General features: G+C 46.6%; 1 protein-coding gene across 1 annotated transcript in view; it reads right to left on the bottom strand.

The window, feature by feature from the left end:
- LOC105448482 (ecdysone-induced protein 74EF) overlaps window positions 1-26,547 on the bottom strand; it is a 136,833-nt gene that overhangs the window by 6,090 nt on the left and 104,196 nt on the right. The gene's annotated exons all lie outside the window — the stretch shown is intronic.

Genomic DNA, 26,547 nt, shown 5'->3' with positions numbered 1-26,547 from the left:
CGAGAAGGGTAGGAGACGGGAGGGGGGGGAGACGGAGAGAAGGAGGGAGGAGGAAGAGAGAAAAAGAGAGAAAGAGGAAAAAAAAGCGCGATGAGCCGAGAAGCAGCGGGAGGCAGCGGCTCGGCCGACCGACGCAACGAACGGTGGGGATATCCAGGGACGTACGATTCGACGGAACGAGCGGTAAAAAAAGCGGTTGCGCTAAAAGCGAGAGCTTCGGGTGGAAGAGTGATGCTGCGGGGAGCGAGGGGGAGGGGGAGAGAGAGAGAGGGAGAGGAAGAGATCTAGACAGAGCGCGCATTCTCATGTAGTGACGGTCCCGGATAATTGGCTGGGAAGTCGCGCGCGCGCGCTATAGGAAGATATTCCCCTGCCTTCGTTTTCGATGGCTTGCGGACGTTTGTTCTAGAAAGATGTTATCGGAGCATCGATACCGAATGTATTTTCGATATCTACCGCAGTTTGTAATTCGTCTAAAGAATTCCACACCGAGGGATCTGGAGGGAAGAGACGCCAAACAATTCTGATACGTCGATGTTTTAACTTCTCTATTGATAAATTGACAAAATGTATCGGCGAACTTGAAATATTAATAATGGTATATGACATTCGATACAGCACTACGAATGACGATAATAATATATCGTTATCGTGTATATCGCTAAAGTATCCCTAGACTATAATTAAGTTAATCAGATGATCGAAGGTGTTAATCAGAATTCGAGAAATTATCGCGTACGATTACCATTCCGATTACCCGATTACCCGAATAAACAAATTAGAAAAAAACTAATCGTACAGAATCATTCAAAATACAGATCCCAATTATCTCTGCAAATTTATTTATATTGTCTTTAATTTATCTATACTAAAGATTGCTTAACGCAAGACATTCTTTACACAAATAAGATTTCAGTTCATTTAGTCAATTAAAGCATAATTATGAAATTTGTATAGTCAAAGTAATGCTGGTAATGAATGACTTATCTCGGCAAAGAACATAAAAAGTTTATTTGCTTCTACAAGAGCCATCACTTAGCAATCGACGCAAATTTGACGTCCGTCAGACTCCAAGAGAGCCGAGAGACCGAGTTCTACCGGGTGAGAAACCCCGTCCCTTCGGTGATCCTCGGCGATCTCGGCGAGATACGCTCGCGTGACGCGTGTTCTCACGTACCAGGATTTCGAGAGGCGGAATTCCGCGTGCATCTAAGTGCATGAGTTACACCCGTAGTCGGACCGAGGAAGGAGAAGGAGAATAGGGGGAGAAGGGGGGGGGGAGAGAAGTCGGGAACGCCGGCCGAGGGCACCCGTCTCCGGGAGAGCGAGCGGGCGCACGAGGGGCCACCGAAAGTGCTCGTCCGGCATAAACAAAGCGATCGTGGATTATGGTTCCGACATAGCTCCGGAGCTCCGGCGCGCGGAAGAGGGAGAGTCGGGCGAGACGAGGGGGGGAACAGGGGGGCAGGGGGAGACCGGAGGGATGGCGGAAGGGCAGGGTGAAGATGGGCCGGGCAGTGTCGGTGATAGCGGAGCGACCGCCGATGATAGTGGTGGTTGTGCCTTGTGGATGATGGTGGTGGTCGCGTCGAGCGGTGGTGGAGTGGGTAGGAGGAAGAAGAAGAGGCAACGCGGAGGAGGAAGAGGCGGCGGTGGAGGAGGATGATGAGATCGAGAGAAGGGGAGAGTTGACCTTCAGCTGCGCCGGGAAAGTCAGGCAGTCACTGACCGACAGACTAACTTAACCGCTCTATCCTTCTCCTCCTTCTCTCTCCTCCGCCTCCATTCGCGACCGGCTAGTCCGATGCACCGCATTGCACACATATACGCCAGCGTCCCCCGCGGTCCGTCTCCCTGCTTCCCCCCCCCTCTCCGCCACCCGTCTCCCTGCCTCCCTTTCACTCTCTATCCCGTCGATCTCCCGTCCGTCTCTCTTTCTCTCCCTCTCTCGCGCTCCTTCCTATCCTTGCGCTTCCTTCAGCATCTCCCTGCCCGACGTATCTTGACGTCGTGACGTTCTTCCCTCGTCCCCTATCCCTCGCGCGCTACCACCATCCCCCTCGGAGTGTCTTTCTCTCTTTCTCGTTAGACCAAGTCCCTGCCTATTATGTTACCCTACTGCCTCGGGCTACTATCTTTAACCCCGAAACCCGTTCAAATTGCGAGCTCTCGGCGTGCACGTGTACGTGCACCATCATCGTCGCTCCTTCCACGCTCCTTTTGCCTCCTCCTTGCCCCTTCCCTTTCCGTGCCTCGCCGTGTCTCCCTCGGCACTCGGAAAAGGATAAAGGACGAACGTAGAAGGATGTAGGAAGATTGATAGCTAAGGAAACATTCCGCTTTTTAACTCCTCGACGGCGTACCGTGTAAAACCGTGTCTCCCGTTCTTCACTGTCTAGATTCGCAATCTCCTAGATTTTCCATCTGGCAATTAACATCATTGTTATTTAACAAACTACGTAAGAATATGTGAAACTTTTTATTTGCCAACACGCACATTTTCTGAATTTATATAATCGTAAATAATTATCCCTGATTCATAATATATACTTAAAAAAAAAATTGCGTTGAAGAGATTTCGCAGCTTTAAATTAATCACTCGAAAAATTTCGAAGCACCGCCGACCGTCTCTATATTATTCATCGTAATATTTCGAATACTATTTCTCGCTTTTACCGAGAAAACGCGCGGGACGATCGTGTTTTGACCGTCGGCTATTTTTTAAGTCCCGTAAGGCTAATTTCGATATCACTCGCAGACGTGAATCAGTTAACATTTCGTCATTTCATTTCGTCGTTTTCAAGATGATTTACCGAGTGCACGAGATTTTTCGAGCAAACGAGGACGTTCTTCCTGGTCGTTACGTAAATGCATTTCGACGTTGGGGAACGGAACTTCGTGTCTGCGGATTAGGTTTGCATAGCGATGAGCAACGCTGTTTTCATCGTCGGCGAGGGCGTGGGCGGTGGCGCGGTACTTCTCTTTCTCCCTCTCTCTCTCTCTCTCTCTCTCTCTCTCTCTCTCTCTTGCGCGCGGTTTCTGCGTTTTCCACGAAGTGTCGGGCCGCCTCTCTTCCCAGCTCTTGCGCTTAGAGCGAAAAGACAACTTCGGCCGGCGCGGCGGCGGAGAGGGACCGGAGGAAGAAGGAGGAGAGACACGGAAAAAGAGAGGGAAGAGATTTACGTTCCGGGCGCCTTTTTCCGCGCGCGCGCGCGCTCGCGCGCGACCACCTTGACTGCCTATAAAATGTTCGCGAAACATTTACGTGTGCATGCGCGCGTGTCTCGCGAACTTCGCCGACCGCGTCGATTTCTCGACGAGGCAATAAACACGATTTCGCTCTCGACGCGAGAGATGACGCTAACGAGGAAATTAGAGGCGGCGATGACGTGAGCGAGATCCCGGGAAAGTATCGACGATTCCGGGTAACCGGCGTATTAACGAGACATCAATAACCCGGAAAAACATGAACGATCATCGCGCGCGCGCACGCGAAGGATTTTTCCCCGTCCGTCGCACTTCAATTTCCGACATCTGTTTTTGCGAGCGAAATTTTTTGCCCGCACGACGGAAAGTCCCACGTTGCAGAAATCATTCGTTCGCGATCCGAACCGGACGCTATTCGACATAATGCAGTATTTCGCTATCCTCGCAACAACGAGAAAGATTTCCTCAGCGCGATCGTATGCCGAATTTAATTGTGTATCTAATTGTGATCTTGACCTCGGCGACATTTGCAAGCGGCGCTATCGCGAGCGTTTCGATAAAGAGGCCGAATTTATTGACGAGCTAAAACATCTGCCGGGAATCGCGTTGCGAGAAGCGGCGTTGTTGTCGAACAGATAAGGAAGCAAGCGGACGATTGAAATTATCGGCGAGGGCACGTAATGCTCTCGAAAGTGAGTCTCCTCTTTTTTGTTCGTATTGTTTGAAAAATTCGACACGTTGATTATGCAGGAAAAATATCCCGTTGTCCGAAAAATTTACAAATGTCAAAGCTATGTCAACAACAGAGTCACTCTGTTCATTTCGTAACTTCATGACCATGTTATTTTTCACCTGTTTTGTTGATCTTGCTTGTTTATATTTATGTATATATCAATTACCGAAAACTGTTCGTAATTGCTGTCACTATTCTAAATAAAGAACGGCAACTCCCATACCGTTGCGTTAAGAACACAGGGCGGAATTACTCATCCCGTGCACGCGCGCGCGTACAGGATGCCTAAATTACCGTATGAATTCCGCGCGGCGACGTTTCTTCGCAAGAGAATTTTTGGAATCGACGTGACGACTCGGGAGATAATCTCGTCGGATAATCGAAATGTGTTTTTCTAAACCGAGCGCAGATCGAACGCGAACAATCCGTTCCGAGAGCGCGGGATGTTCCCAAGCGCGAGAACTTTGCCGTCGATCGCCAATAAAAATACACGCGTTTTCATTTCGCGCCAGCGAAATAAATGCTTGGCGCGATTTACAATCCGGACCGGAGCGGAGCGTATCGCTGGCGTGCATCGTTTGCGGAATACGTTTCCCCGGCGCGGCGGGTTCGTCGATCGTTCGATGGGATTCTTATTGTCGGTTTCCTGCCGCACGCGTATCACGCCGGGCAGCTCTTTGTGAGCGCGCTCTTTCTCTCTCTTTCTCTCTCCCTCTCGTTCTCTCGGTATCCGGAAGTCTCGACGCCGCGCTCGAAGATCAACTCGCGCGCGCGATGCTGACTGCAAACGCTCCCCGTACTTGAAGCGCGAAAGTTAATTCGCATCGTGCATTTCTGACTCGCGAGAGCTGTCGTGTACTTGCACGAATTGGGCAGAAATTGGGTAACCAGAAATTTTTTTTTTATTGCGAATATTTCTCTCGCTACTTTATTGCGCGTTTAGAAACTGACGCAAAATGTTACAAGCTTTAAATTTGCGATATTATCTAATCTCCATATTATCTATATCTTATTGTCTACATCTCATCTCGTATTAATGATAATATACCAAATATAAGGTGTAACGTGAAGACTTTCCCGCCCGTAAAACGTGCAGTTACGCACGATCGCTGGTTGCATGCTACCCACGTCGCGCCTCTCGTCGTTCCTTTCGGAAGGCGAGGGAGCCCGAGACAACAACAACGACGATGACGACGACGACGACGACGCGAATGGAAAGAGCGACAGGTGTAGGCATAATGCGCCGGCACTGCCGGATGACTTATGCAGAAACGATGCGTGTCGTCCTCGATGATGTCCTCGCAAAATGTGAGAACCGACGCGACGGCGCGGCGCGTTGCGGAAGCGCGCCCGAGTCCTTTACCGGGTCCCCTCTGAATTAAGGCGCGTTACGAAGCAGTTCCTAGAAATTCGCGCTGTCAGAAATCGCGAGAGGTCGTGAAAAAATGTTCGCGGAAGGGAAATTATCGGACGGGTCCCGACGAGCGAGAGCTACCGCGTCGAGTAATAAAGTGGTACCTGTACAATTGATAATCACAAAGGGACGGACGAGCTCGTAAAAAAAAAAGCAACGCGAGCCACAGATGAGCGTAAACTGTTCGCACGTGTATCCGAGCCAGTGAAGAGCGCGGATTGCAGTCGCATTTTCCGGAATTACCTTATTGCTCCCACGCCGATCCGATCCGCGATGCGCGTTACTCCTTTCCGACGAGTCACGAGGACAGGAATAAGGAAAAGAAGGAGGAGAGAAACGCACATCGGAAGACGGCGACGAAGAAGAGCAAACGGTAAGAATGCGCGCAGCTTTCCTCTCTTCCGTCGTCGCAGACGACGCGCGATGTGTGCGAGGTCAGTGACCATGGCGCAGCACTCTCGTCGTCGCTTGCACTTCTTGCGACCGGAGAAGCGGAGGAGGAGGACGAGGGGGAGGAGGAGGAGGAAGAGGAGGAGGAGATGAAGGAGGAGGAAGAAGAGCAAGAGCGAGCGGCAATGCAAGGGGACAGCGCAGTTTTGCGCGGCGCAAAATACGGCGGCCGGTGTTTAACGGTCGGATGATACCGAATTTAGAGGCCGGAGGTGGCATCTCTCTCGCGCGCCTCTTCACCGTCGAAGGGCAGCGGGCGACTATTAATTGACGAGGGAGGAGAACGAGAGAGAGAGAGAGAGAGAGAGAAGTAAGAGAACGTGAGAATGAAGAGAAAGAGAGAGGCGATATCCGAGAATTCGCAGCTGGTTGAAATACGGCCTTGAAGGGGAATCGCGCGGAGACGCGCTGCCGTTCCGTTCGCGGGACTGTATTTACAAGACCGTTCGTTTTTGGCCAAATAAGAGAGCGAATTATTCGGTTGATCTCTCCTCGCGATCTCTTCGAGCGGCGGATTTCTTGCGCAACTTCGCGTATAACGTTCACCGGTGAAGTCGAAGTGGGAAACGATAGTGGGATTTATATGTCGCGCACACGACCAACAGGAAGAGTCCGGTGACGGTCGCGTTATGAGGCGGTTACTTAAATATTCGCCGGTTATAAAAAGGGAGATATTTCCCACGTTGCTCGCGTGGGCGCACCAACACCTGCGCGCGTGGGGCTCTGGAGCTGATCCTACGCGCGTGTGTAAACTAATAAAAAAAATAAAAAAAACGTAACAGAGAGGTTTGTTGCAGCTTTCGAGCTTGATTTCTTAACGATTATCTCCTGCAATGACGCGCGAGATTTCCATTAGAGATTACAACTAAAAAAATATCTGCAACCTTTAGGATTTATGCTAAATAACAAATTCGATCTTCTAATCTAAGGATTTACATTTCGCTTCTTTCTACGAAAGAATTTTTCTAAATAAAGTTTGGTTTCTATCGCCTAATTGCCAGATCACGATAATGTCAAGGTGACATTAAAATAAATCGTGACTGATCGAAAAGTGACTTATAAATATTTTAAAGCCATTTTGACGTCATCATGACTTTTTTCTTCGTAAATTTTTTTAACTGCTTGTAGTTAAAGTGTAATTATCGATTAATAATTTGGGTAAATCGCCATATACACCCGGAAAAAGAGAAACAATTTTATTGATACAAAAAAATTTATTTGTTACCTAACTAAACGCACATAATGCTCCTTTCTTTCTCTCTCTCTCTCTCTCTCTCTCTCTCTCTGTCTCTCTCTCTCGAAAAGGAAATAATTCCGTCGACGGAGGGTGAGGATAATCAGGATCATTACATGCGTTCACGAGAGAGAGAGAGAGAGAGAGAGAGAGAACGTCGAATGTACCACGAAAAGAAGTTGTATGATAAGCGACATATTTTGGCATGTATGTAGGCAATGATTGACGGAATCGCGCGAAATTCTTGTGCACTCGCGAGACTCGCCAAAGACCCGGCTATCGCGGCGATAACCTTCTCCGGCAATTGCCAAAAGCGTAGGTCTTGGTTGAGATAAGGTGCGCCCCCCCCCCCCCCCTCGCCCGGGTCAGCGCAAGACTGATTTGGGTCAGCGCCACCGATCGCCGTCCCGCGGAATAGAGGGATGAAGGAGGGACGGAGGAGGGGCCGCCCTTATCTCGCGCTCCAACCGCTACCGACGATTATAATAATAAGATAACGATTGCAATGAGAATGTAAATAAGTCATTAATCCCTTGCCATCTGGCCTGGAGAATCGATACCTCGCGAACCGCTCGCGTCAATCGCGTTACATAACGCGTGAGATTTCGAGTCGACTGTACTACGAAAATTATTTCTGGCGGCACGGCGATAAGAGCGAGCCTTCCGTCTTTGCGCGAGGTATGGCACTCACGTGTTATTACGTCCTGCAACGCGCGCGATAAACGTGCGCGCCATCGAGGTGTCTTTCGAGGAAAAAGAGATGCGTGTGTACAAATTTTTGATGATAATTAGAATCGCACGGGAGTGAAAGTAGGCCACGCTCGTGTTGGATAATTTTACAGGAAAATGCTGACTGAGGAGGATCTGTGCCAGTTGCAAATTCGCCTCTTCGCGATACAGCTAATCTAAATTGTTATTTTATCAGTTTTAAATTAAGAGCGAATAATATAGGAGCGATAATTAAGTCGCGCTGTTGCAAAACCAGATAAGTATTTCGATCGCGAAAGAAAGTTCGCGGTGGTGCGATCGTCGAGCCAAGTAATTTACAGCCAATGTAAATGTTCCCTCGATTATGTGGAAAACATAACTATGTAGGGCATTGTCTTCCAGGAATTCTCGTATACCTTTTCCGGCAGAAATGACAATACGCAAATAACATTGAGCGCTTCTGGGAAGCGTCGCCGAAGGGTCGCGACATTCGGAGAGATGCCGATCATCCGAGGGACTGCATTCACCCAACATGGGGATAAACACGTCGGGCTCGCAAGGTCGCGCGATTCTCGTCGCAATAAATGCCCAGCGACGAGGAGCGGCAAGATATATTCCGCGTGGCGTTGTCCAACGTCGCGCCGCCGGTTTATGCATACCGAGGGGCGAGAGAGCGAGAGAGAGAGAGAGAGAGAGAGAGAGAGAGCACGCGCGCGTTCACGTGTACCTACGAATGTGGGGCGAGATGCAACCGGTGCTAGAGGTTCCGAATAGTGCAAAACGGCCACGGTAGCGCGCGAACTTAAGTGAGTATAATAAATTGATCGAAGGCAGCGTGCCGAGGCATGCGGGCAACACTCTGGCTCTATTAGCCCGCGAGAAGCGGGCATATATGCTAAAATACTCGATCGCGCGGATGTCGTACGCGATGTAAATCTAGCGTAAAAAAAAATACGCACGTGTATGCAAATTGCATGCGATATAAATGGGAAGATACTTTGATCTTCGTATAGATAATTAACAGATAATTGTAACACAATGAGAGTAGTAAGTCGTAAGCTGTAAGAAATTGACCAATCACAGTCGAATATGAGAAGAATAATCGACTGTGATTAGTCAATTTCTTACGGCTTACAACTTACGACTCTCATTGTAGATGGACCTAAGCTTTACACCGTAAAATATTGAATAATTACAATTGATCATTCCCATATTCGATTACGATTGGTCTATTTCTTACTGCTTACGGCTTAAAATCCTCATTGTGGACCGACACTTATCCGTCACATAGAGGTAACAAAGAAAAAAGCCATGATATCGAAGAAATAAATCGTGAAGAAATTATTCGGTCGATCCACATACAAGATTCAGAATTCAACTTTTCCGAACTTCTGAGTACGCGGGTACAAATATAAATAATTGAATAAAAATATGTAATATATATACGTATATGATGCGCAGAGCGCACAAATTTCGTTTAAAAAAACTTTTTATTATCCGAAGGTTAGCGGACAGCGATAACTTTTTTTGCGTAACAGCTCGCTCGCGGTAGGGGCAGAAGGGGAATCATTTATTCATTATTAGGGTGAACGACGGCTGAGAACTCGTACGTCGGCGCGTCAATACGCGTATGCGCACGCACGCATGCACGCACATTCGCGCGCGCGCGCCCGCACGGCGCGTATCCAGCGTGTCAAGTAGATAATAGAAATCGAACACGAAGGAAAGGAAGGTACCGTGCACGACAGGAAGAGTTTCGCGTGTGGAGCCACCGCTGCCGCCGCCACCGCCACCGCCACCGCCACCGCCGTCGTCGCCACCACGCCCGTTCACTTTCTCCGATAGTACTAGAAACAGCTCGGTCCGCACGTCCCCCTACCCTCCTCGTCCCCGGGCTCGTGCCGTCGTCCGTCCGTCTCGTCCCGTCTCGTCCCGTCTCTCCCTCCGTGTCCCACTCGCGGGCGCATATGCCCGCGGATCTAGGCTAGCTCAGTGGGTCTAGGTCTAGGCTGGTCGCGACGTCGCGCGCGCGTGCAGTATGCACCGGCGATGCGGCCGCGTGCGACGGCGCAAGGCGCGTGCGTGCGTGCGTGCGTGCACGCGCGCGCGTACAGGCAACGGCGGGTCGTGTTATATTTAGACAATGGTGCGAAAATGCACGCGCAAATTCGCATTCGGACGGGACTTGCTCTCTTTCTCTTTCTCTCTCTCTCTCTTTCTCTCTCCTCTCTTTTCCCTCTTTGTTGCCTCAATAACGACGACAAAGACAGAGATTAGGAAGGGAATCATCGGTCCCCGCGGAGCTCGGCGGAAATGAATCATTTGAAATTGTCAACTTTCGACTCGGTGCGTAAGATACATCACAGAGGAATGTCGCCGAGGAGGTTATCTGTCGCAATTCTGGAAATACATCGCCTTTCTTCGATTTCGGTGATGATCCAGATTATGTAACGTGATGATACCGCTCATGTTTTATGCACACGTCAGAAGTGTGAAGCGATTACACGCATGAGGAGGATATAAATTTCCGCGCGATTAAATTAATAATCGAGACTTGACAGAGATGATGAAAGTGTACGGGATGAGAAATGACTTTTGAAAGTTCTTTTTTTTTCGGCTACGAGCCAGTTTCGAAACAGTTTTGCTCTTTGAAAGGGATCCTTTTTATAATAATCGACTGATGCCCCGACTTCGAAGTTTGGCAGGCATGTGACCGAATACGAACGGATATGTGGGACAGTAGTGTATAATTTACGAAACAGGAAGTACGAAACAGGCACACAGTAGATAATGAGTATCGGTGGAAGAGAGAAAGAAGACGAAAGGAGGAAACGTCGGAACAAACATATACATGTAGCAATGAATTCAGTTTCGCTTTTTTCTTAACGGAAAAATTAATCGATTACGTCCATATGTTTACAATTTTAACACTTTTTTGCAATAACCGGGTGTCTTGTAACTTAAATCGTAAATTAAATTGGTTTTCTTTAATGTTTTTTTTTATTTCTACGCTTTTTTAGTACGAATATTAGAGTAGTTGACATATCTATTTTTGTCTTTTTCAAGAATAATTTTTAGAAATTTATTCATCCGCATGAAAGATTAATAAAAATTTGTAAAATATTACAAATATTTCATATAATATTCGTAAAATATTTTACATGATATTCGTAAAATATTTTACATGATATTTGTAAAATAGTTATAAAAAATTAAAGGTTATTTTTCTCATTAATTATTACTCATTTATTATTCATTTGTTATCCATATTCGACCATGTAAAGATAAATACTTGCAAGCACATGCGAAACAAGAGATGCTCCAATCATTCTGAAGCTGACTGTACGCGAAGGAATGAAAGTGAACGAGCAGATAGGAAGAAACCTACGCACGCTCTCTTCCTCTTTCCGTGATCTTCCTATCCTCACAGTGAACGAGCAGAAAATGTACAGCTTAGCGGAAAGAGGGAGACCTTTAACTCTCGGCGAACGGGAGCGAGTTGAAGCGATGAAGAATATTTCCGCACGCGAGAGAAAAAGCGCCGAGAAAAGGAGTTAATTCTCGCTCGATTCAAAAAATTTATTTTCTATTTTTTTCTTTTTTTTCATTCGCATTTATAAATTGTTTTATAAGTCCGAATGAATTTATAAATTATTTTTCGAAAAGGAATTACAAACTCATATTTTCCACAGCTTCGTGATATTAATTTTCCGAAAATATTGATTTTAAAGATTACTTAGAATGTCTTAGAAGAATGGCGACCGCTGCGACTCCAAGTGAAAAAAGGAATGAGATTTTGACTGGACCTTAAGAAAGAAAGAAAGAGAAAGAAAGAAAAAAAGAAAGAGAGAGAGAGAGAGAGAGAGAGAGAGAGAGGAGGAGGAGGAGGAAATCGGAGATAATTGGGAGGCGCAGGCTATATATCTAGTAGTGTCCTTCTCCACACAAAGAGGAGGCGCAAGACAAGAGTTAGTTAGGCTTTCGTCATAAACGGAGCAGAGCGAAGGGCACACACAACGATGGACGGACGGACGGACGCACTTTGGCTGCGTTCGGTTTGGCACTTACAGCGCTTATAAGCATTATTTGTCTTTGTTTAACATTTGATAAACAACAAGGATGAAATGATATTGTGAGCGCCAAAACGAACGCAGCCTTTATCAAGCACGAACGAGAGAGAGAGAGAGAGAGAGAGAGAGAGAGAGAAAGGAGGGAAGCGAGAGGTGCGAGAGATAGGTAAGGTGGAGAGACAGAGAGGAGAGGGGGGATGAGTCTAGGGCAAATGAAGGATGGAAGAGCAAGGAAAGTCCACGAGGCGCACGCGATATTACAAGCGAAGCGCGAAAACGAAGAAGGAGAGAAGAACAGGGAGGGAAGACAAAGCGAGCGAGCGAGCGAGAGTGGAAGCTCTCTCGGAGAGAGACGTGGTTACGTCTCTTTCGACGAGTGCGACGAGAACGGAAAACGTCGGACGTGTCCGTTCGCGCGCGTTCCGCGGGAAGGGGACGGCGGGAGGGTGTAGTAGTTGTTGGGCAGGGTGTAGGGAGCGATCACACCACCCCGGAGAAGCCGACGGAAGAGCGGAGAAGGGAAGGACACGACGATGCGCGATGTGTCGGGAGGCGGCGGCGGGGAAGAGTGGAACCGATGAAGAGGCAAACGAAGAGGAGGAGGAGGAAGAGGAGAAGGAAAAGGAGGAGGAGGAGGAGGAAAGGGTACCGCGCCGCCGGGATGGAGGGGAGGAGAAAGAGAGGGGGGTCAGACGGGGTGAATTGCCGACGACAAGGTCACCGTCTATACCTCCGCTGGAACCGCCGATACATGCCTTCGGCGTTATACCCGCACAGTACTCTAGCTGCGTCGTTTCTTTCTCTCTCTCTCTCTCTCTCTCTCTCTCTCTCTCTCTCTCTCTCTCTCTCCCCCCTTCGGCTATCCTCCCCCTTCCGCGCCCACTTCCCTGTGCAGCGAGTTACGTGTATGCACGTGCATACAGTCACGATGCGCGCACGCGCACATACGAGGCCCATACGTGAGCTAGCATAATAGGAATAAAGAAAGTGACGCTCATCATGTATAGGCGAGTCGGTCAGAATTTCGAGGCTGGAGAATGGGCAAATGCGAATAAAAGAGGAAGAGGCCTCTATGTATATTGACGATCTAATTATTATTTGATTATTTTGACTTGAAAACGGGATGCACGATGACTCGGTCCAGACTGGTCATCTCGTTGTCACTTCGTTGCTTCCGGCATTGTATATAGAAATTATCACACATTAAATTCCGCAATAGCGCAGGATTTAAAAAATCATTTTTACCGTTTTACGAAAACGTCTAAATACGTTTGAAAAAGAATTAACAAATTCTCGTTTTATATCTTGCGTTTTATATTAGGTGCAGCTGCACGTCAGTTTCTCTTAAATGAACGTTAGTCGGTCTATCCGCAAGACACACCGAGTGCAATGCCATGTCGGCGCAGTTTCGTCTAGAATTTAGAGTTTGGCGTTTAAATTCTGTTTACCTAGCGTCAGTTTCGGAGAACGTTGTCGGCGCGCGCTGCGCGCAGAGAAACCGCGCGCCGGTCGAAATTGAAAGTCGAAAGCGCGAAGGAAACTTATTTCGGGCTCGCGCGCTTCCTCCTCCGCCACCAAGAGCCGGCGTTTAAATGTCCGTACGAATCTATTTTCGACGGCAGGAAACGCACGCGAAGATATACGGAGACGCAAGAGTGTCAACGTGCGTATCAAAACGCGGTGATTGCACGTCTAAATTTTCCTATCGGTCTCGATGACGAGGAAAAAAAACGGAGAGAAAAGCGAGGGAATCTCGGACGCGAGCGTAACGAGACGGGGAGGAGGGGGGAGGGGGCAGGAATTGACGCGGCGCTTGAAAGTCGCCCACTGGAAAAACTGCGTGACGCAGATACATCGTTTCACATCGATTGTGCGACAATTAACTTTCCATGATAAATTGTTTATTTTAATAGCCGCGGGACGTGCGATGGCTCATAAATCGATGCAATAAAGAGGCGCGTTTACATAAATGTACGTGTTTACGTAATCAACGAAGTGATTACAACAGTGTGGTAAACGTGATGCGGCCGTAGCTCTCAATACGATAATTGCGCGTTGGTAGTTATTACTAAAATAAATAACCGTAAATCTCTCTAATAATTTTATCGCCTTCCCCCTCCTCCCCTAATCACATCATTAGATACTGCGGTATCGCATTTATTACGCGTAATTATTTCCAATCGATTTTCGCGCTCGGAGGGAAGATGCGAATAGATATTTTCGCAGGCGTTCTCAGAACCGATTGAATTCTGAATTACATGTATCTGTGTCGCGCCTAAAGAAACGAAATTTGAATACGTCGCGGAGCGATACGACTGCAAAGAAATCACGGTTTGATTTTATTGTTAGTCTCACACAATAAAATAAAATAAAGCGAGGAAACTTTGGTATGCGATCAAAATTTCGGAGTGTCTTGTTTTTTTTTCTTTTTTTTTTATCGGGAATTCCTCCCAGCATCTGGGATAGAGCGTGGCCTCGTCTGGTCCTTGCACTCAGATTCCCCCGATTATCGTCATCGTGCACGATGACGTCGATAAATTTCGAAAATATCCGCGGCTCGCCACCACGCCGCGCGAGCTAAGAGTCGCAGCACGCGATCCGACGTGCTCCAATAGCTGTCGGTAAATGGAGGGAAAACCTTGAAGGAGGCATTTACTCGCGGCTTTACGAATGCGCGGGCTCTCTCTCTCTCTCTCTCTCTCTCTTTCCCACTTCCTCTCCCGGGGCGCAACCATCCTTCAGCCACCGATTATCTCTATCGCCGTTGAACTGAATCTATCGAACGTCGCCGGGCGCGTATCTGCCCCCGGGAATAATTCCTCGCGGAAAAAAACGAGGCTCTTATTTACGCGACGTCTCGCGACGATACCAAACGCGCGAATTTTACGCTCCAATGTCTAATCGAGACGACATCTTCGTAGAATGTAACTTTTTAGATAATCAAAACTATATGTAAATGTATCCGAGGTATCATGTAAATTCGACGACGTTTAGTGCTTGAGCCGCATGTGGATCATCGATTTACGGACTTGAGTTACAAGCTAAGTATTGTCTTCTCGTGCACGTCTCCTCGAGCGAACGCGACGGATAAACGTTGCAGAAAGATTCCGAGAGGTACCTCAGCAAACACAGATTATAAGCAGCCAACATTGTAACATTCCAGCTATATTGCAGAAATATTACAATGTTGCTGCAATATTGCAGTCATAATCTATGTTTGCTGGATACCGTACGGTTTCTCCGCGGCGCTGATTCCTTTTCGGAAAGAAGGAAATAAGTGCGCGCCTCGTTACACGGTGGATTGGTCGTAAACAAAAGCTCCGAACGGGTGGAGGGTCCGCGGCTAAATGCGTCGCGCGAGCGGTTGAGAACCGTCTGGTGCAGCACAGCGCTATGCATTTTTGCCGGCGGCAGCGACGGCGGCGGCGGCAGCGGCATCGCGTGTGCGTATTGATGCGCACGCACACATATATATACACGCGCGCGCGCGCGCACGCGTGAACACACGCGGACACGGCGGCGGTGGCGGGCACGGCAAGTGCGCGCACACAGAGGAGCACGCTCTGATAATATGTACACTGCAAATATACAATACTACAATACACACGTCGGTGCAGGGGCAGAGACCCAGGAAGGACGCGCGCTTCTCTCTGTCAGCCAGAGAGAGCCTGATGCCAGCCTATGCGCGCCTATCTGTAAAGCCGAGCGCGCGCGTCCTCCTTTTCTTTCCTCCTCCCGTCTATACAGGGTGATCCGAAAGAGACGGGCGCATCGGTGCGTGCGCGCGCGCGGAAGACGCCACGCACGCGAATTTTATCCTTTACGGTTCTTTGCGCGCGCGAATCAACGGATTCCTTTCCCTTTTCTTTTTCTTCTTTCCGCCTTTTCACGCAAATTCGACGTTCCAATTTACTTAGGTCCAATCAGCCGGGGCAAGAGCCGGGCAAGATTGTGGCGATCCGGAAGACACGGGGCGGATGTAAAATGCGATTTTACTTTACGTCTTTCGTGCATGCCGTATTAATGGTTTCTTGGTAATTGTGTTCCGCAGATAAACGCGGCGTTCTAATTAAAATTTCTGCTTCGTGTACTGGATGATCCTAAGAACGATGCGCGAATGATGCAGCCTTGAATTAAGTCTCTTAATGGGGTTTTTGTAAATAATAAACTCCCGAGTTGAACGCAACGTTCTAATTAAAATTTCCCTCCTGCAAGGTTACCTTCCACACATACTTTGCTCGCTTATATTAATAAATTCTTACTAGATAAGTGTTTTCCAAGTAAGCGCAATGTCCTAATTAAAATTTTTTCCTTATCTCTCAACGAGGCTCGACACCTTTCAAGCAATCTAGAATTGTTTAATAAAGTTAACATGCGATAATGGTTTTTCTACCAATCACTACACGGAGCAACAAGTTTTATCTTTTTTTTCTTTAATTTGCTCGAGTGAGAGTTATTGTGAACGTATCGACGCAATTGTTAATCAATACAATATAATATATAAATAAATGTAATTAGACACCCGCATAAATTTTACTTCGCGCGGTGCAGGAATAATTATTGCAAATGGCAGTCGAGCTCGCACAATTTACACGAGGACAGGGAAGCAGGGGGGAGAGGGGGAAGAGGGGCACAAATGCAAAGCGAATTCACGTCGAACTATTTAATTCCGTAACCTTCCTCGCGCGGTATCGTAACGAATTCCACACGGAGGTTTAACTTCCTCATGAATATTCAACGGACGCTAGCGGCGCTATTTAAAGGAACTTTGCACTTATTATTGGATCGCGCGATATCAGCGCGGGAACGAACGGTCGTAGCGTCGCGCGAAACTTCGCCCAAAGAGAGTGCGCGGAGATTCGGCGAGTCGTAAACTCGGAACTTCGGCTCGAAATTAAGAAACTGAAGCTGCAAACGAAAATAATGAATATAAAGAGACCACAATGAGGAAGAGAGGGCAAGAGGGGCTATCCCGATGAGAAAATCGAGTTCTTTAACACTTCCGAACGGTTTGTGTTTGCAATGTTGCTTACAAAACACGCGATAATTATGACAACAAATCGGGGAAGGCGAGAATACAAAAAACAATTCGATCGTAAATAAGAGATTGTGAATGTAAGTAACGAAGAGAGTACGGCGATTTGTCTCTCTTGCGAAATGCGATTATCGCGTTCGAGCTTAAGTGTGACAATGCGCGGTTTTTTTTCCGTTTTGTCAGGGAAAAAAAACGGAAAAAGAGAACGAGAACTCGCACGGGCGAATCGAAGCTCGCTCGGACGCCACGAAATCGACGGTGGCGTTCGTTCATGACGACCCGTTATTTTCTGCCTCGCGTGCAATTTGCAAAACGCGCCGTGGCCTACAATAAAAAATCCGATACCGCGCTCTCCGTACTTCCGGAGTCCGCGGACGCCATTAATCAGCAAGTCACGAGAATGTCACGTGTTGACGGTGTGAATGCACCGGCCAACTTTCGATTTTCAACGCTAAAACGGCCGCGGCCGGCTCGACGATAATTTCTGCGTGAGTCAGAAGCATACCGCGCTATTGTCGATGTTACATTACAGAAAATAAAGGGGAAGATTATCTCGGAGTTGATATTTTTTATTATTGTCACAGTGTGTTATCAAAATTGTATAACAAAATTGACAAATACCGGAATAAAGATATGGAAATTAAGTTGCGAATCGTTACCGATTATCCCGGACGATTTCCGTCGAAACGCGAGAAATTTCTCGCAGCAGCGCGCTTTTTCCTCGACGAGTCAAATAATCGCGGAAACTGGCGTACTGACACGGTTCTATTGTTTCGCAGAGCACGCACGCGCGAAGCGTTTCGCCCGAGCGATCGGCGTCATTTCGCGCGAGCATTTCCGAGAGGAAAGCCGGATTGTCGTCCTCGGGTAGGAAGTAGACCGCCGCGCCCCTTCCCAGTCGACCTAGACCTACACCTAGACCTAGCTAGACTCCGACCGCGGCGCGGCGCGTCTCATTTCTCGCTCTCGCGGCGCTTTTCCTCTCCTCGCACGCGGTGAAACACCGCGCACCTGTTTCGGGAAACGGATTCACCACTTTCACGTACGAGCGAACGGACGCCGCGCTACAGTAGCGCGATGCATATTTGACTCGAAGGAGAAACCGCGAAGAAATAGTTTACAAAAAGTAATATCGTTTTGCTATAAAAAAATATATATATATAAAAATTACCAAATGTACATTTTTTAAATATAAAATAATGCAATTTTAATAGTGATTAAATAAGTATAAAATTCTTCTTTTCTTTTGTTGCGTTTACAAGAGACGAATTGGTTAAAAATCAAGCGAAAAATCGACTGGAGAATCAAACGCTTGCGTATCCGTATTATACCGATAGCCGTTTTCGACGAAGGAAGTCCGCTATCTCCGATCAGGAAGTGGACTCTATCGCACGAAGCGCAACACGTATACAGGCAACGCCAGGGCAGGCGGCCGCGCCTAGTCGACCTAGACCTAGACCCGCTCTAGCCTTAGAATCTCCACTCTGCATCACCCGTTTCGTTCCTTTATTTTTACTCGCCTTGCGGCCTCGCGAGCGCGTGTTACATAAGGCTGCGGCGCTCGACCCTTCCACGGCGTCGTTTAACGTGACTCGCACGCAGCTTCATAAAATTCTTCTCTCTTCCTTCCTCCCGACTATTTTTCTAACAATTTTCCTTAACTTAAAAAAATATATATTATCGCGCATCTATTCCTGGAGATAAAAAAAAGATTGAATCACGAACATTTCGAAGCTCGAGCCGAGATGTTCTGGATTCGTCGTCATCGATATATTTTGTATAAAGAGAACGTAAGGAGGAAAATAATTTGCAACTATTTTTACGTTCTATTCTACGCTTTATTTTATGTTTTTTCTCTTTCGTCGCGCGATATGAAACATTATCTTCAAAAGAATAAAGAAAGGAGCAGAAAAATTCCGCGATAAGAATCTCCGTTCCTCGAGAAAATTTAATGCGTCAGTAGAAGTGCTGAAGTACACGAAAGCGCTAAAGATAGAACGGGTAGCGCTCTTAATAACAGAAGTATCGGTACACACATATTGACCAAGAGCACTTTGAACTCCCGGCGTCGCGTCACAGACTCACTTTCGTCGCTTAAAAGACATTTGTTCCGTGCAGATATCGGAGTCGCAAAAGTAATCGATCTCGCACGCTCGTGGTAACGACGACGGTTGCTTTTCCTGGTGTTATCTCATTATCGGCCATCGATCGCTCGTACCAAACAAGATTTCAATCGCGAAGAGTAAACCGCGGCAGAAAAATACTCGGGTGTAAGCTAGTGCAGTCTTACGATGACTGATAATCGACAGCTGTATAAATAATTCTCTCTTTCTCTTTCTCTCTCTCTCTCTTTCTTCCTTTTTCTTTCCTTTGATTCACAGTGAACGATTGTGAAAGGATTATTTCCGTCTGGCAGTTTCGTATGACGAGGAGAGTGTAATGTCTCATACAAATTCAATATTTTATTACTTAGAATGTAACTACTCCCCTTAGCAGTTAGCGATAAACTTAATCCTGTCGTACGATTACATATCAAACACGCTGGCTGCGTCACGTGAGTCTCCATGTGATATTAACATCTGATATAGCACGCTTTTCTAAACGTAAACATCGCAATACGGAAGATAATTTCGCCAAGATTACGTAAATCATGTTATTAAATCACCGCCTGATAAGTATACGCGTAAATAGGAAGATAGATTGGTATTTAGTGTACCAAAAAAAATATTATCGCCATATTTTTGATAACTTTTTAGATATTAATATACACGGTCAGCAATTATTCGAAAGTATCAGGGTGATAAACTACGCGCATTTTAAACAGAAATTCCATCGAACATTGAAATCATATTATATCATTTATATTGACCGATCAAAACAAGTATTAATAAAATAAGTATACATCTTTTCCTGGAATAAATATTTTAATATTTCAACAAAATAATTTCGGGAGACAGAAAGGGAGAGAGAAATACGTTGTGGCCTTTTGATAAATGTCGTATAATTTAAATGCAAACACATGCAAGACATCGATATATCTGAGCAATGTATCTATCCGCCGATGCTTCTTATACCTACTTCGCGATTTCTCGCGCGGCGACGAGAAGGAGGATTGCAAGCGGAAATTTTTTCTTTACGATCTCTTCGCCCGACTCCGGTGACTCTTTCGTAAGCGGCCGTTATTCGCCGAATTCGCGCGCCGTTCTATTTTTTTCCGTCGATTTCCCGCGGCAGAAAGCCGCTTCCCCTTTTTTTCCCACCGTTTCCTTTCACCCCCTCCTTTCAAAACCGTAACCCTGCCCGCGTGCGCATCTCGCGCGTTCGAAGTTACGTCGGTGCGTCTGGCGATCTTTTAAAAATATCTCAGGAGTACTTGATCTAGGGCAACCAGGACATTCCTGATCCCCCGCCGATCCGGTACGTTTCCCAAATACGCTCATTTTCGCGCATTCGGATTCGGCCGTGAAGAAAAATCGCGTTTATAACCGAGTCGAATTTTTTCGTTTTTTTTTTATAGGTATTATTATTTTTAATATGAAAACTTAGACTATTTTACGCGACGCTATATTTAGTAACAAACTTTGTAACAAATAGTTACAAAGTTGCCGAAAATATATGAGAATTTCTTCAATCGGAACAAAGTAGTCTCTCGCATGTCTGGACAATTTGTCATTGTTCCCGAAAAAGACCAAAACATTTTTGACGGCATCTGCTTCTCGATAATCGAGATGGTAATGTATTCGCAAGCTGCTTTGACGTCAAACGTTAACTTCCAGAATGTAATTGATATTCTCGTATAAAAATCAGGTTTACCCTTGACACAATACACGTATGGGTGAACGATACGAATCAAAAGAGGAAAGAAACAAAAAAAGGAACAACATCGTAAATCTCTTGCGTATGATATTCGTTACGTAACTCGTATCTTCTTTAATGTCGTTTTTTTCTTCCGGTTTCGGTAGGAACTTTATTATTTCTTCGAGCATTCGTTATTCTTATTGCTAGCAGCTACATATACATTTGTTCATTAAGAATTTAGAAAGATACGCATCGCGCGTGGAGCTTCGGCGGACTTGGAACTTACGCAATTATAATTTTCGCAATGAAACCTGAATGGAGTCACGAGGCACGAGGAAGAGTCGGGCGAATTAGCGGGCGGAAAATAAAATCGTCTTTGAATCGTACATTCTATCCGCTATTCGGAACCTTGTAACACTTTCGCCTCTTGACGCACGCCGTCAGCGTCAAAATTTGTGCCACGCCGCGCCGCACCGGTTTGCCAACGCACCTCGTGCGCGCGCGCGCGCGTTACTTTCGTTCTCGGCGTGCCTAAAGGGTCTTTCACACGTTTCCTCGAGGCGCTAATGGACGACTCGAATCGCGGCTCGATGATGATCCGCGGCCGAAAATAGCGGCGCGCTATTCTATTCTTTCCTCGAGTCGCTATTCCGGGTAAGAGTACACGGCAGCGGCGCCCGGAGAGGTCTATAACGCGGTCGACCGCGGATAGGCAAACAGTTCGCCCTCGATAAGCAAACCACTGATTATTTTCTACTTCACGAAGACCCGTTCCTTCTCGCGCCTCCATCGATCGGCCGAATCCAAATCCAGCTTCAACGAGCTTGCCGTTAATTTTTAATCAATTAATCCTCGAACGAGAGGATTGTGAGAAAGCGTTTTGTTTTTTTCTTCTTGACAAGAACGACAAAGATCTCAAACTGGTCGAAAAAAAGGAAAGCCGAAGGCAGAAAGTGGCTCCGTACGCGACACCCTGTAGACGGAGTTATGTATGTGCGGTCACTCTTACCCGCGGGAACGTTGCGCAATGTTTGTGCGGTACAGTGATCTAGATAAAAGGGGCCGATGGCCAATTGGCTCCGGCGAAATCGCGGAAAATCGCTTGATGCAGTTTTCGATAGCGCCGAGAATTCCCGCGGATGTGAATCGCAACAAAGTCGCATAAGGCGAGAGAGATCCGTCAGCCTAGACAGAAATTCACGAAAAGCTACAGTTTATTGAACCGTAATACTTTTAGTTATAACTTAGCACAGATATTCCATCTCGCGAATATAAAACGTGTAAACTTTTGAAAAAGATTTTTGCACAAATGTAACGATCGTAACAGTTAATTGAATATTAATCAATTCGTCAGAATCATAAATTAAAAGATGAATCTGCTCCCTGAGTCGAATTTTATTCATAGCTTCTTTAAGAGATTTCGTCACCAAATATCTTGGCAATCATCAAGCTAAGAACCGACAGTTTCTTCTTGGAGAAAATTTGAAAAAACCTGTTAGAACAGCTATTAAAGCAACTGAGCTAACCCGAATCAAAAAATTCTACTAATATAATAGATCGTAAAGTTAACAGGCGCACAAAAAAGAATTTGTTCATATGCGAAAAAAATGACATTTTACTGAAGTTTAGTTAAAAAGTTTAGCTAAATGCCAATCAAAAAATAATTTTGTTGGTCCATCAAAATAATTACGTAGGATACTCAACCTAGAATATCAAAACTTTTTACAACTCATGTTAAAGAGTCCTATATAATTAATTTGGTGATTTAACAAAAATATTTTCAAACCTCTATCTATATCTAAATTTTTAAATTCTTCAGCAAAACCATTCTCTCCGTGTACCATTAGAGTTTAATTTTTTCAACGCTAAACAATTTCAGAAGGGAGGGGGAGACAATTATCAAAATTCTCCAGAGAATACCGGCCGCTTTATTTATTGTTACCTACCCGGAGATGCAATTCTGTACACATCCGGTATCGAAACGCACGACCCTTAACAGGTTGAATTTTCTCCCGTCCGCCAACCACCTCCGCCCGCGCGGGCCGTTGCGCCGATCGCAATGGGAACACGGCCGTGCCTTTCGGACGGGGGCAAGAGGAAGTGGGGGGGCCCCGACGACGTTACCAAATCGGTATGGCGTAACATTTTGCTTATTCACGTTCGATTATACAATCTGGCACACTTTTACTTGGAGCGCGGCGGCCCGTCGAGCGCGCCTCGGTATAGCGCGCCGTCGTTACAGCATTTTTGTCCCTTACTTTCCAAATTTTACGCGGGCAGCAGTGTCCTCTTTTCTTAAAGAGAAAAAGAGAGAGAGAGAGAGAAAGAGAGAATGAAAAAAACATTTGTGTATTTATTTTCTTATCTTAAGTAAATATTTAGTAAGTATTTTATCTAAGAAGCTGTTGTGAAGTTGTTTCCGGAAGCATTTTGTGATTTCCACTTGAGTTTATACGCAACACTGCAATCGAGAAAGCAGAAGAAAACGCTAAGTTTTACGCGACTATTAGAATGAAATTATGGCAAAGCTGCTGCTTAATTCACTCGCATTTTCATGACGTTTCTTGCGAAATTTTACGAGCTACCCGTGAAGTTGTTACCGACAAGCATACGCGAAGAGGCAGGCTTATTCCAGCAGCCACGGAAATTTTCATTAAGGCGTTGTCTTATTAGCATATTCCGAGCGGCCGCAATTTACGGTCCGGTAAACGGCGATCATTCGTATATACCTTTCCGCGCAGCCACGAGTGGCACTTTAAACGCGCGCTAAAGACATACTTCGGCAATTTTTCCCTTCGACCAAAAGCGGTCGGACGCGCGTCGTAAAAAGGAGACTGAAGGCAGTCCCGCGCGCTCGCTCGCTCGCAGGATAATTTCAATTAGGGAAAGTTCGATCTCATTGTCGACAGTGTGTCGCGGCGGGAATTGCGGCCTGCGCCATCGTAATAAAACGCAACGAGTGTTGCCGCTTCCGCTCGCTCGCGCGCGCGCGCTCGCCTGCTACCTGTATATGTATATACACCTGCGGCCGCGTCTTTCTTCTATTTTCTTTTCGCCGCGATAATTGATACTCCGCGCTCGCACGCGGAGAATTTCACCGCGATTGTAAGTACGCCGGGAGCGCGCTTTCCACCGCGAGTCGCGCGGCACGTCAAGAAATCAACCTTGGCGCCGCGCCGCTCCAAGAGCGACGGCTGCCTCCGCGGCGGCGCGGCGGCAGCGGCGCCAGGTGCGCGCGTCGACGACGGTGATCAGCTGCCGATTCCCGCGTCGAAACCCGCTTAATGACGAAAAAGCGGAGACCCGCGGGCCGCTCCGCGCGGAGATATCATGGCCCTGAGAGATCTTCGCGTCCCGATCGCGTCCCGATTAATTATTACCTCGCGCGCACCGGCCGACCGAACCAACTCGCGCGGACTGACCCACATCGTCTACGCCTAATTAATTCCCACGACATCTCGGGACGATTGCGGACGAACGGTTTGGCTGCGTAAACACCGCGAGGCCTGCACACGTCGGCGAATCGGTAAAAACCTAACGCGCCACGAGTGTCCGCAATCCGCGAAATGTTATTCCGCGCGCTGTCCTCAATTTTAGGACACGCTGACATGCTTAATCTTAGAGCGCAACCTCCTTCAGAACCCTCATTACTGAAGAGCTGAATTTTTATGCTTACAATCGCGGAAAGGATTACGCTTACTTTCAACGTCGAAAAATGTGCTTTTTACATTGCGAAAGCAGTCGAAGAGTTTGCCGCAACAGTAGGCTAGCACACATTTTGTAACACTTTTTAAAATGATTAAAATGAACTCTAAAGAGCCTAAAGTTCGTCACTTTAACTTTAAAATTTATATTCTCTATTGTTATGAAATGTGTTGTACAGACATACGCGATTTTTGTACTTTGTCACAGGTGACGAAAAAGTTATCGAATTTGAATGAGACTAAATTCGAGAGACGTAAAACGTGCCACTCAGCCAATTTTTAATGGGTTTTACTTTGACAGAACTTCAATTTGAAAAGTTCGAAAATAGTCACGGAATATCAGAAGAATTTCTACGTTGTCTAAGCGTATGTAGAGGTTCATAAAGTATATATATGTTATTTGTCGACGGAGATAGTATATAAGCATCGAAGGAGAAAACTGCGTGACTGCGTCTGTCAAGATGCGAGAGCGTAGACGGAAATGCTTCGGCGGCAGGAAGCGAATCTGGGCCGTCGAATCGGAGAACGGCAAGTGGGTCACGAGAACGAGACGAGTCGCGCTCTGGAGGTGTCGACGTCGCCGTCGTCGTCGCTGTCGCTGCCGCTGTCGCTGTCGACGGCGGCGACGACGAGGAGGACGGAGGACGACGATGGTGACGGTGACGCTCGTGAGACCCGCGCTCTTCCACGTTCACCGCCGACAAGGCGAATCCTTTCACTCGGCATCTTGGCCACGGGGGAAGTCCTCCTCTTCGTCTTAGACGGACCAGACGGCTTCCTGCCTTCGCACGCTCGCACGACGTGAAACTCGACCCCCACACTTCTTCTGTTCCCGCGACAGCCATCTCGTCTTCGAAATCGCGGATTTACGTTCTAATTCCTTTATCACTTTCTCGCGTCTACTAGATATTAGAACCGTCGAGTATTTATGCCGGTATTTACTGTACGTATTTAAGCGGCCAATGTAGCGTTACGCGCAGCATTTATTGATGTCACTCGATACACGGTTATTAGACTGTACAATGTGAGAAAGCTATATAAAGTTTCACTTATTATTCGATTATAGCGGAAAGAGTGGAGAAGTAAAAGTGTCAACGATTTAAACGTCTCCTAAATAGCGCAATTTGATATATGGAAATTCGACCCTGCTTGTTTTAAAAATAAAAAAACTGCCTTACTTATGTATTTTTAAAAATAAAAACGAGTAAAAATATTCAAACTCCCGGCGTAAGAGTAAGCATAACGTCAATATTTATCTGTACCTTGCTCGCGACAATTTCGTTTCGAGTGGCAACATTTTATGGGGTCACAAATGTAACAATACAAATGTCGCGCTCGTACGTTTTAATCTTCCACATCTCCAGGTCTTTTACAACTCGTTTTGTCATATATGTATTTTTAACAGATATACATATTCTTTAATCATCAATTCGATGATGTAATACTTTTCGTTTCCAATTCGGCGGCGTTGCATTCGCAGAAAGATAAGAGTCCTCTCGCAATTAAAATGGAAAATCTAACTATTCGATCGTCGAAAGTGATGGAAAAGCACGGTATGTGTCACCAAATCGTAGAGAACATCTTATGTCGCGTGCGTGACGTTGCTCGTCAAAAGCGAAAATACATATTCCGTTTGGTTGGTCGACGGCGAATCGAATCGATATCTACGAAGACGGAATAAACTCCACGGGCTACGTAGTCGTTACGTCACGACGATCCAGTCTTCAGATGCGACCGCGAGATATCGAAATCACTGTTTCATCGAGTATTCATACTCCCCTCTCCCTTCCTCCCCTGCCTACTCCCCGCGCTTTCCCGCGATCTTCTCTTCCTCTTTCCGACCGCGCCGATCGATCGGCGATGAGAACGAAGATACATCTACTATCGTCGAAATTGTGCCGATAAGTAAACGAGGTCAAAGAAAAGGCCCGCCTCATTGCAAGTCTAGCATGAAATCCGAGCCGAGGCAGATTGCTATCCGTTTCCTCCGAAGTAATAGGGTAAAATTTCGAAATCTCTCGGTCCCGCTGTTCCGAATCAATATCTTTTTTTTTTCCTTAATTTTCACGTTTTCACGACAATGCGGAATTTTAATCGGGCGCCGGTTCCGAGATACACCGGGCTGGGTATTATCTGTTATTACCTGTTATCGCTTATTGTTCGAATTCGTCGGGGATTCGTCGGTGAGGGGGGG

Source organism: Wasmannia auropunctata, unplaced genomic scaffold (assembly GCF_000956235.1).
Source record: "Wasmannia auropunctata unplaced genomic scaffold, wasmannia.A_1.0 LD336085.1, whole genome shotgun sequence".
NCBI classification, from domain to species: domain Eukaryota; kingdom Metazoa; phylum Arthropoda; class Insecta; order Hymenoptera; family Formicidae; genus Wasmannia; species Wasmannia auropunctata.
Note: the sequence above shows the minus strand (reverse complement) of the source record. Positions and strands in the feature narration are given on the sequence as shown.